This window comes from Lepidochelys kempii, chromosome 8 (genome assembly GCF_965140285.1).
Source record: "Lepidochelys kempii isolate rLepKem1 chromosome 8, rLepKem1.hap1, whole genome shotgun sequence".
Lineage (NCBI taxonomy): Eukaryota > Metazoa > Chordata > Testudines > Cheloniidae > Lepidochelys > Lepidochelys kempii.
The window spans coordinates 27679476-27695709 of NC_136387.1; positions in this window are offsets into that span (position 1 = coordinate 27679476).

Here is a 16234-nt window from a genome sequence, read left to right on the forward strand (position 1 = left end):
CAAGTTAGTACGCATCCCTTGAAATCTTCTACCCATCCAGAAATTTCAATTTCACCTGTTAAAATAGTTTAGAACTTCTGAAAAAAGAAGTGAGACTTTTCCAACTAAAGTAACATTTTCCACATGGGCTGCCACTTTCAGGAGAAGAGGGCTGGTTATATCCACGCCTTATCAAGAAATGGATATGCACACACCTTAGACTTTCTCTACCATTAAGACTATTTATTTTGTGAAAGATGTCATTAGGTTTCATGATGTGCTGAAGTGTTACCTTATTTCACAAGTATTGCAAGTGACCTGTGGGTTTGAGGGACCTGCTCAGCAACTCTGACCAGACTAGTCTCCCACTCCGGCAATGTGAATGAAGGAGGAGGCAATTCAATGCCCTTCATAAGCAATTTGTGACCCTGCTTTTGCTGGGAGCCCAGCACATTTTAAGGCTGGACATGCTAGAGAGAATCATAAGTGTGCTGGTTCCAAGAGTTTAAGCAACTCTGTGTAGTCATTAGGAATCTGGCCTTGAAACAACCTCCAAAAGTAAACAGAAACAAAGATCAGGGCATTTCCATCAGACACTCACATTAGCAAACTTGCATTTTCAGGTAAAAGCTTTTGCTAAAGACCTGCAATAGCCGCATGTTGTATCAACCAGGCAAGCTTCAACAGGACTATATTTTCAAAGTGGAAACCTCTTTACCAAGCTGCTGCTGCACCCTCTGTAGCTTTCTCCCCAACCTCTCAACTCCTCCCCCCTCCTTCCTGTTTCCTGTCCTTTCAGACTCCCAACAGCCAGTGCTCCCAATTCTAATCATTACAAGCAACATCTAAACACCACACCACACACATGAAAATATCATAATTTTTATTTTTCGGAGAACAGTTTTCAAACGGTGGTCGAGATGAGAATAAATCCAGTTTTGGCTTTCCCTCCATGCTGCTTTAGCTCAGTTTCAAAGCTATCATTGATCAGGAAGCTAGACAGCTACAGTGTTGGCAAATCCTCACCAATGAGCAGTAACAAGATTTAAAAGTGAAGCCTCTCAACAGAGAGCCAGTGCATTCAGTCTACTGCTTTATCTAGTTGGGTTATTTAGCCATCTATAAACTAGTTCCTTTTCATTTTCAGAGTTCAGTGCCGTCACACACATGGGAAAAGGGACAGGGAGTAGTCTGTTAGTTGAAGTCACTATAATTTAAAATAATTGACTGTCATAAATATAAAGGGAAGGGTATACTTTCTGTATACAGTGCTATAAAATCCCTCCTGGCCAGAGGCAAAGTTCTTTTACCTGTAAAGGGTTAAGAAGCTCAGGTAACCTGGCTGGCACCTGACCCAAAATGACCAATGAGGGGACAAGACACTTTAAAATCTGGAGTGGGGGAGGAAAGGCTTTTGTCTGTCTATGTTATACCTTTGCCGGGAACAGATCAAGGATGCAAGCCCTCCAACTGCTGTAAAGTTAGTAAGTAATCTAGCTAGAAAATGTGTTAGGTTTTCTTTGTTTTGGCTTGTGAAATTCGCTGTGCTGGAGGAAATGTGTACTCCTGTTTTGTGTCTTTTTGTAATTTAAGATTTAGCCTAGAGGGATTCTCTATGTTTTGAATCTGACTGCCTGTAAGATTATCTTCCATTCTGATCTAACAGAGTTCTTCTCTTATTTTTTTTTGTTGTTCTTCTAATAAATTTCTGTTTTTTTAAGAACCTGATTGGGTTTTTTTGGGTCTTAAAAATCCAAGCCTGGTCTGTGCTCATCTTGTTTATTCTCAAGCCTCCGCAGGAAAGGGGGTATAAGGGTTCGGGAGAGGGGATATTTTGGGGAAATAGGAACTCCAAGTGGTCCTTTCCCAGATTGTTTGTTAAATCACTTGGTGGTGGCAGCATTTAACTAATCCAAGGGCAAAAACTTTGTGCCTTGGGGAAGTTTCAACCTAAGCTGGTAGAAATAAGTGTAGGGGGTCTTTCACGTGGGTCCCCACCTCTGTACCCTAGAGTTCAGAGTGGGGAAGGAACCCTGACATGGTGGCAGAGCGGTGGGATCCTTTTGAACCAGAGATCATTTTGAACCAAAAGCACAAACCTGAAGAGATTTTTTTTTAACTGAAAGCAGCTAGAGCTTTTTCTGTCTCTTTGCCTGGAAGCAGAGGTGTTAGTTTTTTAACAAAAGGATTTTTCTGCAGGCTGGGAACAGCTATCAGAGGCAAAGGTATTAGGTTACAGCACAGCAAATTGGGAATTCAAAAGCGGATTTTTTTTTCTTTCTCTCAGGTATAGCTAGGTTAAACACAGAGAGGCTAGGATGACAGAAACTGGAATTAACCAGATTTGAAGCTGAGGAAAGACAGAAGGAACATGAAAGACAGGTAGAGCTCAGACAGATGGAGATTGATGCACAAGCAGCCAAAGAAAAAGCTGCTAAGGAGGCAGAAACAGCCAGAGAAAAAGCCAGGGCAAAGACAGAGGAGGCTGCCGAAGAAGCTTCCCACAGTAGAACTATGGAGGCAAAAGAAAAAGAAATGGAGGAGAGGGAAAAAGAGAGGAAGCATGCACTGGAGATAGAGAAGGCAAGGGCTCAGCAGAATATACCAAATAGCCCTAACAATCCTCCCCAACAATCCATAAATGGGAGCGACTATGTTCACAATATGATGAATCCAGTGATTTTGCTGAATATTTTCTCACCTTTGAGACACTGTGCACACTCCATCAAATTCCTGATGCTCACAAGATGACTACATTGATCACAAAATTGACTGGAAGAGCTCTGAACATATTCATGACTATTGATGCCTATTGATGAGGCTTCTGACTATGATAAATTCAAGCATTTGGTTTTAAAACAATTTCAAGTTATACCTGAAACTTACAGAGTAAAATTTCGAATCCTTAAGAGAGGGCCTGGACTAAGTAATGTGGCTTATGTAAACCAGATAAAGGATCTGTTAGCTGAATGGGTCAAAGGAAGGGGTCACTGGCTTTGAAGGAGTGTGTGATTTGATGGCTCAGGAACAATTCTGAATATGTCCGATGATGATATATAACAGTGTTTATGGGATAAGAAAATGGACTCAGCAGAAAATCATGATTTTTATGCTGCTCAATATGAGCAGTCCCAGATCGCCAGAGAGGCGGGGCAAACTGCAACAAAACGGGTGGAGGGAGGAGAGAAGAACAACCCTGGTCACAGTTTGAGCGGATACCAGAAGGGAGACCCTCAGACAACACCCTACTACCGGAGGCAGCCCAAGGCCCCAACTACAGCTCAAGGAAAACCTCAGACACCTTATTGTCCCACCACACCGTTCTCCAGCAACCCACCTCGCCCCAGTGACCCGTCAGCTGGGTAATGTTTTAAATGTAATGAGCTGGGGCATGTAAAGGCCAACTGCCCCAAGAACCACAACAGATTACAGTTCATTGCACCAGGATCACACCAAAGGTCCTCAGGCCCAGATGCCTCCCAGATACCCTCAGAGTGGAGGGAAACTGTGAGTGTGGGCGGGAAGAAGGTTACATACAGCGTGGAGGGACACCAGAGCACAAGTTTCGGCTATCGAACAATCCTTAGTGGACCCCAAATTCATCGACCCAGAGGTCCAAGTGATGATTCAACCCTTCAAGTCAAACTCTTTTGACTTGCCAACAGCCAAGTTACCTGTCCAGTACAAGGGCTGGTCAGGAACATGGACTTTTGCAATCTATGATGATTATCCCATCCCCATGCTGCTGGGGGAAGACTTGGCCAGTCATGGGAAAGAGGGTGGGAATGGTCACCCGCAGCCAGGCTAAGCAAACTGTCACACCTAGCTCTGTTCTGAAGACTTCTACCAGGGCCCTGTCAGAGGTGGTGGAACCGGACCCCATGCCAGTGTCTGCAGCAGCAGTAGCGGATCCAGTCACAGAGACCCAGACCAAGCCAGTCCCAGAACCGGAATCGGCAGAACAACCAGCACCAGAACCAGTGCCAACACTTAATCCAGTGCTTGCAACCCCAACACCAGAGGGTCCCACCGAACCTGCACGGGCAGCAGCAGATAACCCTACACAAGAAGCTCAGCCAGAGCCTGAACCCCAACATAGTGCACCAGCGGAGAGCGGTTCACAGTCAACGGAAACAGTCCCATCACCTGCACTTCCAAAGGGACCAAGCCCACGTCCACAATCCAATGAGGAACTATCATCTCCAGTTTTGCATTGTACTGAACATAGGGGAAACATAATTGCTAGAGAAACTTTTATTACAATGAACTCAGGATAAAAACTGAACCCGATATAGGGTTTTTAGTTTGATTGATCAAACAGTGCACCAAAAAGTGGGGAATTTTCAAGACTGAATAGTAGTACTAATCATGAATTTAAAAATAATAGATTTTTTCTGTGTTATATTTGTTACTGATATATTTTGTTTTTCTGACAATGAAAAGTGTATATTAAGTACTGGTTTCAGAGTAACAGCCATGTTAGTCTGTATTCGCAAAAAGAAAAGGAGTACTTGTGGCACCTTAGAGACTAACCAATTTATTTGAGCATAAGCTTTCGTGAGCTACAGCTCACTTCATCGGATGTGTGAAGTGAGCTGTAGCTCACGAAATATTAAGTACTGTCATGGAGAGAGACTTTCTGAATTTAGGATCTAGGAAACTCCTGACACTTGCAAACATGGAAATACACACCTGCTTGTGGTATCATCTCACAAAAATACAGAGCAGTTTACAGAGCAATATTTTACCAGACCATTATATTATGCTGACAATGATTTTGTTAGGCACTCAGGAGCTATAGGGATAACTGTTGTATAAATGCATAGGCAAATAAATATATCTGATATTTGAATAAGTGAACCATGATGACTGGCTGTCACCACAACATTGTTTCAGTAAGTACTGATACCCTCCTGCAGTGGTGGAGGAGCAGGCAGTATGTACTATGTACTATGATTGGTTTTGGTTTTTAGAATAGTGAGGAAAATCTACTAAAAGTATCCTGATTCAAATACACCACTGTCTGCTTCCCACTAGCATGCTGCCAGTGGGATTTCAAGCACTGTCCAGAAAGGACAATCAGCAGCACTGGATTTATCTGGATTCAGTTACAATCCATGGAGCTAATTCTAATCTCAAATACAAAATTGAAAATCTACAATAACTCCATTAGACTCAGTTCAGATGCTCCTGACTTGCACCAGTATGTTCAAGGTCATAATCTATCTTTTGATATGGAAACTGTTTGTTTGCATAGTAGTCAAATATGCTTAGCGGGGTAGTTCCATGAGTTTGGACCCTTTTGGACACTGAGAATGACAAAGAAATGAATAAATATGTAAGCAAATGGGAGCTAAAATGAAGCCTGTTTGTGATGGCTAAATCCATAATATAGCTATGTTTGTAATATCTATATAGATAATACAGATATAGGTATTACTTTTTAGGTAGTTTGACTCAGATGGCTTGGCATAGGCAGAACACTTTCATAGATTTCTGAAATAAATCTGAAACATGTTCTTTATATTCTTAGTTACAGTTTAATACATGCAACACTGGACTTTTGCTTCCTGCCTCTTCTATATTGACTAGGGCCAACTTTCTCAGTTCAGAAATGAGCTTTATAACAGAGACTTTCATCTCAATGTAGGAAACATATGGCCACCAATGCTTGTTTGTCCAGTGCCTTTTATTATAAATAATTAGACAAAATTGGAGTGGATTCTCCCCACAGTCCTCCCAGCTCCTAGTTGCTGAATTCTATTATTGCTTGGTATACTGATTTTCCTATGCATTATATATCTGGATGTGTTTCTGACACATAATAATGTCATTACAGTGTGGGCCCTATGTGTCTGGAGCCATTTAATGACTATCTGCCATCTCTAACTTCTCTATTTTGATGTCCTCCCACCACCCAAACAAAAAAAATTGAATTTTATCAACGTCTGTAGCAAAGAAGTGCAAAATCTGCTGTCACCCATCAAGCATCTTCCTTCAAAATTTAAACAATCCAAATTTGGTCATCCTCTCTTCAAATGCAAGCATAAGACACAAAACTATGATAATTACTTTGACCCAGATTGTCCCCTGTGAATATACATGTGTGTTTGAATACACTTCCATCCCCATCTCTGAAAGAAAGGAGGATTCTACCACTTTTGTGTGCTCCTCATAGAATCTACCAGTGGTCAATGATTGAAACTGGGCAGGTAGACAAAGAAAGATTTGGTAGGATGGAATGGGAGTCCCTTAACCCTCTAGAGATTCTTCTCTACGCACCTCCCTCCAAAAAAGATTATACAACCTAAGGCAATATTATCTTTTCCAAGGGACTTCTCTTCCATAGCCCCTGAGCTTAACTCCTGGAGGCATCTTGGAAAGGTGGACCAAGGGAGCAGGGACAACAGTTGTGCTGTGCGGGTGGCCCGGCATTCCAAGTACACCCAGGAATCTTCAAGGTTTGTGGGAAAACAAATGTTTGGCACTTGGTGTTCAATCAGCTCCCGTACAGAGAAGTATCTGCACAAGACAGGTAAATGTGCAATGTTACTAAATCTCTCCTCCCTTACTGAACTGAACTGGTGTGATGAATGGAAAGGGAAGAGCTAAGGCATGGACAGGACGTAGATGCTTGAATGCTGTTTTGTGAAAGCAAATCCTGTGCAGAGAAACTATTTTTGGATATAGATGAATGTTACCCCTAATGCCAAACATGAGCAGTGGTTCTTTTGAGTGTTTTCAGAAGCTGCACTTGCACAAAATTGACAGCAGAAGCAGTCATGAGGATGTGAGATATTTCTTTTCCCTTTGTTTTTGAAATACTATTTGCAAATATAATCTGACATCATTTTGTATCTTAACATATAGTATATGAAATAAAACTACTGAACTCTCTGTATAAGGCTCAGATTCTTTGATTTTTAACTCATTTATGCTCTGACCTTTATGGATAGACAAACAGGTAATGTCATAGGCATTACTTATAGCATGCCTGCTATTGAGCTGTCTGCTGCTCTGTTTATTGCAATGCACATAGGGACATACAATATATGCCTCTAAGCTATCAGCACAACTCCCATTGATACGAATGGAAGTTGTATGCATGAAATGAGTAGATAAGTTCACATAATGCTCAAGATACATTTGTGTGGTGCAGAGTTTTTCAGCCTTAACTTTGAATTTCATTTTTCTGAATTTGTCACAAATACTACATTATTTAAACATCATTTTATGTCTGTGAATATTGAGTTGAGTTGCTTTGGCCATTTAGTAATGCAAAATAGATTAAACCCTTTAAGGATTTGCTAGCTGACACAAAAGCTCTTATTGTAAAAAGTTAATCTCTTGAAAATGTTATACTATTGACAATGTTGCTTGCAATAATTAAGAAATTTTAATGAGTCATTCATAAAACTGTATCAACTGGGTATTATGGTTTCATATGAAATAACAATTTCAAATATTAAATGTTCATATTGTAGGATGAAAAAGTGTTTTGTGTCTTAAAGGAAGCTTATCTTTCTAGTGGAATTAGCTTGGAACAACAGGCACTGAATCCTATGTCTGGTTCCTTGTTATATGCTGAGGACTGGGATTTCCTCCCCCTCATTGAAGGGCACAGGGCATATACTAAACCCTTCTGTTTCTCTAGAACTCTTCTGCATAGTCAGCTCATAGTCAGCAATCTCTTTAACTATGGAGCGAGTGCAATCACACCATTAACGACTCCAACAGCATTAGTGAGTTTTGTTTTCAGTGCTGTGCACTGCAGGCCAAACCTGGATCCAAATGAAGTAAATAGCAAAACCCCATTGATTTAAATTTACATCAGTGGGAGTTTTGCCATTGACTTCAATGAGACCAGCATTTGGCCCTTAATGATTTTTATCCTTTGCTTTTGCTAAAAATTCGACATTTATATTATTTTATTTAGTTTTACAGATCCATAGGTGCTTCTGATTAGTTTAGGCTGGGAGGACAAGGGCAGTTGAGAGAGGTTACAACTGTTTACAAATGTGGGGATTACCATTTTACCATGAAAATCCTCCTTTGCTTTTTTGTAATCAATGTAATATTAAAATCCAATTTTAAAAACAAAAATCTGAGCAAGAGGATATATAAAGTAAAAAGCTAATCCGCTGACTACACTTTGTTGTAACCTATGTCTTCCCCTTATCCCAGCTGTTTCCTCCATCTAATTTCTTCCATCCCATGCTCAGTGCAAATGTAGGTCCCAATCCTGCAAACACTTAATACCAGCCATAGTACTTGTTACCATAAATTGTCCCGTTGAATATAATGGTATTACTTAGCTAGATAAAGGTACTCATGTGTATGTGCTTTGCAGGATCAAGATCTTAAATCATGACTGAATTCCTCTGGACAGGGACCATAGGCCAAAATCCTCACTGGTTTTAGCAAATACCATTCCAATGGCTCCATCCCTTACCACCTGCAGACACCAAAGATGAAGTTGACCCCTGCCTTTTATTTGTCTATAAATTGCCATGATGAGTTATGGAGCACTGTAACCAATTGCACTGTAAAATTTTCAGCTGGAGATCATCCAGGTCAGGGAGGGGCTTTATTTATTTTATTTATTTATTTCAGACCTTTATTTAAATGAGCATGTACATTAACTCAATGTTTCTCACAGGAAACCTATGAATATACTGTATTTTTGTTCTGTGTGCTTTTAGCACAATCCGGCCCTTGTCTGTGACTGGGGCTCATAGGTGCTATGTTAATACAAACAATAAAAACAATGGGATTCACATTTCGTGAAGATGAACATGGCCACACTTCAGGTGTAGAGAAACTCTGTAGAAACATTTTTAATGGAGACTCAATAGAACAAATCAAACCTGAGTCACAGATGTGACAGTTATCACTCCCTTTTGGTGGTATCTGTAGGGAGCACATGTCTCTCCTACAGTTCACTCTAAGACCTGATCTTATAGGTTTATAAACAGTGTCTCAGGCTGTCTGTGTAACACACACACCTCCTGGGTGTGTTGTTCTGTCCCATCGGGCAGGGGGAAGAGAGAGATATTCATGAGTTTGCTCTACAGCCTTAGCTAGCAGCCAGTTGGCTTTTAGCTCATGCAGTAGAGGCTCATGCACAAAGCTCCAAAGGTCCCCCTGTTCAATCCTGTCCTCTGATGAGCAGGGTCTGTCAGCGTTACATCTGCACTGTAATGAAAAACCTGGCTTGTGCCAGTTGCAGGGTTTTAATTGCAGTGTATTATAGACGTACCCTGAGTGATAAATAGGCTGATGAACTGAGATGCTTTGAGGACAGGTTCTGTTGAAGCATCTGCTGTTCGATCAAAACAGTTTTATCCAGGTCTAGTTTAGGTCCAGTCTCAGCCAGCAGAAAACTCCTGATTTGACAATATTTGAATATATCCAAATTAGGGCTTTTGCAATTCTTTTGTAGTTCTTGGGGTATGTGCAGTCTATTAATTAGGTAGAAATCTGCAAGTACTTACAATGTCCAGGTTGCACATATGTTTGTTAAATCATATTTGGATGACTTTTCCTTAGTTAACATAATTAATGTCAAGTCAGAGTTTTCCTTAATCAGAATTTAATTGCTCTGTTTTATTTTATTCTGTCTTAATTATGCTATAACTTTAAAAAAACACAAACCTTTTGAAGTTCACACTTCTTTAATCTTTATTATTACTTGGAATACCATAAAACAATATATTGTCATATATTAAATAACCAAACTTGGCACAGCATCATATTAGAAAATGGCTGGAGTGTCACATGGAAAGGTTAGCAATAATAACTACAAAAATCTGGAAACTGTTTCTTTAATGTTGGCATAACAGGATCAGGTGTTAAGACCGTAGCTTTTATAGTATTCCCACATAACTAAGAAGGTTAGGCACTTGGTCAATTCTCCACAGAAAGATTACAAATTACACAGATGTAAACATAAAATATTTTTAAACTCATCATAAGCTATAGACAGAGGCCTAACTAAACAAATTTAATTGAGAATAAATTGAAGTGGGTATATTTTTATTAAGGAAATCTTTGCAAATCAGAGCTTGAAATAATGCATTTTGACTATATAGTAAATTTTTTCACTCCAATTTTAGAGCCCAATCTTACAAACTCTTATGTGTGTAGTCTTTACTCAGTCAAGCTGTCTCTTACAGGACTCAGCCCATAATTTTTCAATAAAATCTATAGTGTAGTTTCCCTAGCAATATATAGCACAATTTCTTCTCAATAAGTTGATCAGGTCAGTCAAACCAAATATTATCCGCAACGTTTTATGGTTTTTTCCATAGCTGGATATTAAAGCTAATCTTTGTTTGTTTGTTTTTAAAAGTGGCATGCTTCCCATTTAGAATAATGGGCTACATCCTCTGCCCCTGAATGAATGGCTCTGAGAGAATATTTAAATATGTATTTTGTTATTACATCGAAAAAATTACATTATTGCCAAGCATTAAGCAATTATGTCTGGGGAATTGAGGTCTGCAAACACATTTCTCCATTCATTTGTGATTTTGCTTGATATTATATGCATTGAAGCATGAATTAAAATAGGTGACAAATATTCTCAACATTAGTATAGTTTGTTAATGGACAGAAGCAAATGGACTGATCACTTGATATTTTTAATTATCTGTTTAATGTTAATGAATGAATGTGGTGCTCATGAAAGTGAAAGACTAATAGCACTAGCTTGAGTCAGATGTAGGACTATATTCTGCTCTTGTATCAGCACTGCGGCTCTTTGCATATACTGCACTCAACGCCATCAGCCATATGTGCAAGATAATAGGTATTCTGTAGGTAGACTAGGCAATAGAGATATGCACTATGGATGAGAGAAGCACAGCATGGATCCGAGAGGAGACTTTTGCCCCGTAGAATGGGCAGGGACAGTGCAAGATTTCCCATACTGCTTTGACAATATGTATGCTTCCTGACCTGCAGCATTCTTGTTCTTTTGGTCTTGGCCTTCTATAGAATAAAGGCCTCTTACTAAGCCAAATAATTTGTGATGTGGCTAAATAAGGATTTAGGGATCAAATTCATTTACATTTGCAACTTCAATTTTTATCTGGAACTTACTGATTTCTTATTAGAAGATAGCACAGGACTGGTTACAGCACATGTACTGCAAGCAGGAATCTGGGTTCCATTCCCAGTTGGGCCATAGATTTCCTTTATGGCCTGAGTCTTCAGTTGTTGGTCAAAACTTAGAAAATAGCCCTGGGGTCTCATTTTCAAAAGTACTCAACCACCATTTAGGCAGCCTAGTAGGGGACAGATTTTTCACAAATGCTCAGTAACCAACAGCTCCCATTGTGAGATTTATGACAGGATTTTCCTGAACTGTTCAATGCCCCATGTGCCCACTCATTTTGGTGTCTGAATGGGTTCTGAGTTCTCTTGAAAATCTGAGCCTTAACTTGTTTGTGCATCAATTTCCCTATATGTAAAACGGGGATAGTATTTATCTCATCAGCTTATTATTTTTATTATATAATTTGTATTGTAGTAGCACCATATTATGCTAATCACTATACAAACATAGAGTAATAATGCTTAGCACTCCCACAGTGCTTTTCATTCATAGATCTCAAAGTGTTTTACAAAGGGGATTGATATCATTATTCCCATCATACAGATGGGGAAACTAAGGCACAGGGAAGGATCCAAAGAGCTTAATTAGTGCTTTATAAAATGCTTATAAGTGATTTATGAAGGTTTTTATAGAGGAGCAAATAATTGTTATTTCAAGATTAAAACTGTACAGCACATATTTATAAAAATGCAATATTTGACTTATAGTCATTGCCTGTGGTTATCTTATTTTGAAATATTACATGATTCTTCAGCTAGTAAAACTCACACCATCTAAAGCAGTCGTTCATGTTTGATGCATAGTCATTCTTCAGAGAGACATTTGAAGGCAACTCATACAAGAAAACTGCTAAGCACAAAAGGCCTCTATTTCTGGTATCCGTAGATACTTTTGAGTTTTCTTTGGATGAGGTTTTAATTTAGCATTAATAAAGGAATTTGTGATGTTTTATATGCTCTAATCTAATATTCCGCCTGTGACTTCATTCAGGGTTACTGTATATTTTAAAATCTCAGTTTGGAAGCCAGATACCACAGGAGGATAGCACTAGAAAAGTCTAAATTATCAGTTATGAGCTGATCTAAAACTGCTAGTATTAAAATATCCCTTGAAATATGCATTAGAGAATCTTAAAAGGGATCATATAAAATTAATCAAAACCCACATTTCAGAAGCAGCCACTTGTTCATCAGGGTTTTTGATGTCACTTTTTAGTTCTGTATTTTGCAGGCATTTACACACAAACAGATTGTCACATATACACACAGAGAGAGGCTGTATGAGCTCATTTCTTATCAAGCAGCAAATTTTAAAAGATAATGTAATTATGACACTCCTGAACAGTGGGAAATTGGCACACTGTGGACCTGATCCAGAAGAAATTAGCCGCTGAGGCTCATGGACTATGCAGGAAATAATCTCTTCCTTATTCACTGAACGCTTTAAGATACTGGGCAAATACTGCAAACATTGTCAACAAATATCCACCCACATTTTTAAAATATATATAAATTGACTGTCTATACTAATTTTGTAAGTCTATAACCAATCCATTGCTTCACCACTTTAGATACTCTGCCTGCCTGCCTCTTTAAATCAAGGCCCTGATATTGCAGCACAGGAGTAAATTTGCATGTGTGAGCAGTCCCCTTTAGCTTAATGGGACAACTCACATGTGGAGTTACTCACAGAAGTGAGTGTGACAAGACGTACGTTTTAGTTTGTTTTTTGCAAGGTCTGGAAGGTAAGTGCATATTCCCTTCAAGGCGCCAGACATAATTAGATATACCTGCATTCCAAGGGCATGTGTAGAGAGGATCACATGCTTCTAGTTTTCTTTAATCATGTCAGAAGGAGGTGCTTAAATCACTGTCTAGCCTTGACATGTCCTGTTTGCTAAGGTGGAGAGGTCAGTACATGTAACAGTAACAGCATGACACCTATAGTTTGGTTTTTTTCCCCCCTTTTATGATTTCTGGATAGGCATTTGTCAGATGATGATGATACTCAGAGCTTTGAACTTATGGCCCCTTTATTTCTTGTCAGTTCAAACAAAAATAGAAAGGGGTACGCAGGATTGTCAAGTGCCATGCATCTTGTGTGGTGCTGCTGCATTTTCAGCCTGCTCCTGCAAACACTGTTGCAGCCCAGGCTGAATGTCAGGCATTCAGCAGGGCTTTGGGAAAGTAGTTGGGTTTGAGTGGTGCGTTGTGTTGGCTGCTGGCAGGGACAATTGTGGTGCTTGCTGAGCTGGCAGCTTCTCTGCCTCCCCTTCTTCATGGTCATATCCCACGCATGCTGGTTTCCAGCCCATGTGGTACATCCAAGAGGAAATAAGGCGTTGGCAGCAGTCCTAGGAGCTGCCGGGATAATGGGAGACACAGAGGTTAAATGGGGCAGCAGGAGTTACTCTGAAAGATACAGAGACTACTGAGGGGAGCTAAGGAGGAAACTAGGGGGAGGATCAGGAACTGCTAAGGGAGCTAAGGTGGATCAGGAACTGTTGAGGGATAGAAGCTAAGGAAGAAGCACAAGCTATTGGGAAGGGAATTGGCTACTGAGGCAATTTAATGAAGAAGAGCAACTCATGGGGGACAGCATGGGAAGAGGGAATGGGAATAACACCAACTTGAAGTACTCCCTCAGTCTACATCCTTCCTACCAATCATAACCTTTTCAGATTCCCACAGCTGCTCCTTACTCCCTGCCCTGACTCCCAGTCTTCTGATATGTGCAAAGAATAAATTCCTGCCATCCTACATCTCCTCCCACTGCTTACAGGAAACTCTGTGAGGGAAACATGGTATCAAATGAACAACTTTCACAATGATTTATAAATCCAGGTTTCAGGCAATATGTAAATGATGTGCAATATGTAAATTGGCTAATTTGCATTAATTGTCACACGTGGAGCTGTTCACTTCTTGACAGTTATGCACTTATCCAAGCCTCGAGTGTCCTGATATGTGTTACAAAACCACATAAAATGAAGCAGCCATCAGAACACACAACTCCACTCTTCTTCCCCATACAAATCTGATTACCTTCAAATACCCACCTCTGCAGGAGCCTGAGCAAACATATTGACCTTGCATCATGACTTGAAGGTGAACTGAACCAGGATATTTTGGACCATAAATATTTTACACATTTTACATATTTTATGTAGCAAACTAGTTTTACATAGGTGTAAAAGTTGTCAGAAGAATCTAGATCCCTCTTCTTCTGTGAGGATTTTCAATAATAACCACTTAATGGTGAATGGTTTCAGAGTGATAGTCGTGTTAGTCTATATCAGCAAAAAAAAACGCGAGAAGTACTTGTGGCACCTTAGAGACAAACAAATTTATTTGGGAATAAGCTTTCGTGGGCTAAAACCCACTTCATCGGATGCATGCAGTGGAAAATAGACTAGGAAGATATATATACACAGAGAACATGAAAAAATGGGTGTTGCCATACCAACTGTAACAAGACCAATTAATTAAGATGGGCTATTATCAGCAGGAGGGAAAAAAAAACAACCCACCTTTTGCAATGATAATCAGGATGGCCCATTTCAAACCATTGACAAGATGGTGTGAGTAACTGTAGGGGGAAACCCTACTGGTAACCCACATGGCCCCACAGCATGCTAATATTTTTATGGTTGACTTAGAACAACGCTTCCTCAACTCTCATCCCCTAATGCCCCTACTCTACTTACACTACATGGACAACATCTTCATCATCTGGATCCATGGAAAAGAAGCCCTTGAGGAATTCCACCATGATTTCAACAATTTCCATCCCACCATCAACCTCAGCCTGAACTAGTCCACACAAGAGATCCACTTCCTGGACACTACAGTACTAATAAGCGATGGCCACAAACACCACCCTATACCGGAAACCTACTGACCGCTATACTTACCTACATGCCTCCAGCTTTCATCCAGACCACATCACACGATCCATTGTGTACAGCCAAATTCTGATACAACTGCATTTGCTCCAATCCCTCAGACAGAGAAAAACACCTACAAGATCTCTATCAAGCATTCTTAAAATTACAATGCCCACCTGCTGAAGTGAAGAAACAGATTGACCGAGCCAGAATAATACCCAGAAGTCACCTACTTCAGGACAGGCCCAACAAAGAAAGTAGCAGACCATCACTAGCCATCACCTTCAACCCCCAACTAAAAACTCTCCAGCACATCATCAAGGATCTACAACCTATCCTGAAGGACAATCCCTCACTCTCACAGATCTTGGGAGACAGGCCAGTCCTCACTTACAGACAGCCCCCCCAACCTGAAGCAAATACTCACCAGCAACCACACAACAAAAACACGGAAGTCTGCGGAAGACAAGAATGAGGTTAGTCTGTGGAAGAGAAGAATGAGGGGGGATTTGATAGCTGCTTTCAACTACCTGAGAGGTGGTTCCAGAGAGGATGGTTCTCGACTATTCTCAGTGGTGGAAGAGGACAGGACAAGGAGTAATGGTCTCAAGTTGCAGTGGGGGAGGTTTAGGTTGGATATTAGCAAAAACTTTTTCACTAGGAGGGTGGTGAAATACTGGAATGCGTTGCCTAGGGAGGTGGTGGAATCTCCTTCCTTGGAAGTTTTTAAGGTCAGGCTTGACAAAGCCCTGGCTGGGATGATTTAATTGGGGATGGGTCCTGCTTTTGAGCAGGGGGTTGGACTAGATGACCTCCTGAGGTCCCTTCCAACCCTGATATTCTATGATTCTATGAACACTAACCCAGGAACCTATCCTTGCAACAAAGCCCGTTACCAACTCTGTCCACATATCTGTTCAAGGGACACCATCAAAGGACCTAATCACATCAGTCACACCATAAGAGCCTCATTCACCTGCACATCTACCAATGTGATATATGCCAACAATGCCCCTCTGCCATGTACATTGGCCAAACCAGACAATCTCTACACAAAAGAATAAATGGACACTAATCAGACATCAAGAATTATAACATTCAAAAACCAGTTGGAGAACACTTCAATCTCCCTGATCACTCAATTTCAGACCTAAAAGTCACAATTCTCCAATAAAAAAACTTCAAAAACAGACTCCAACAAGAAACTGCAGAATTGGAATTAATTTGCAAACTGGACACCATTAAATTAG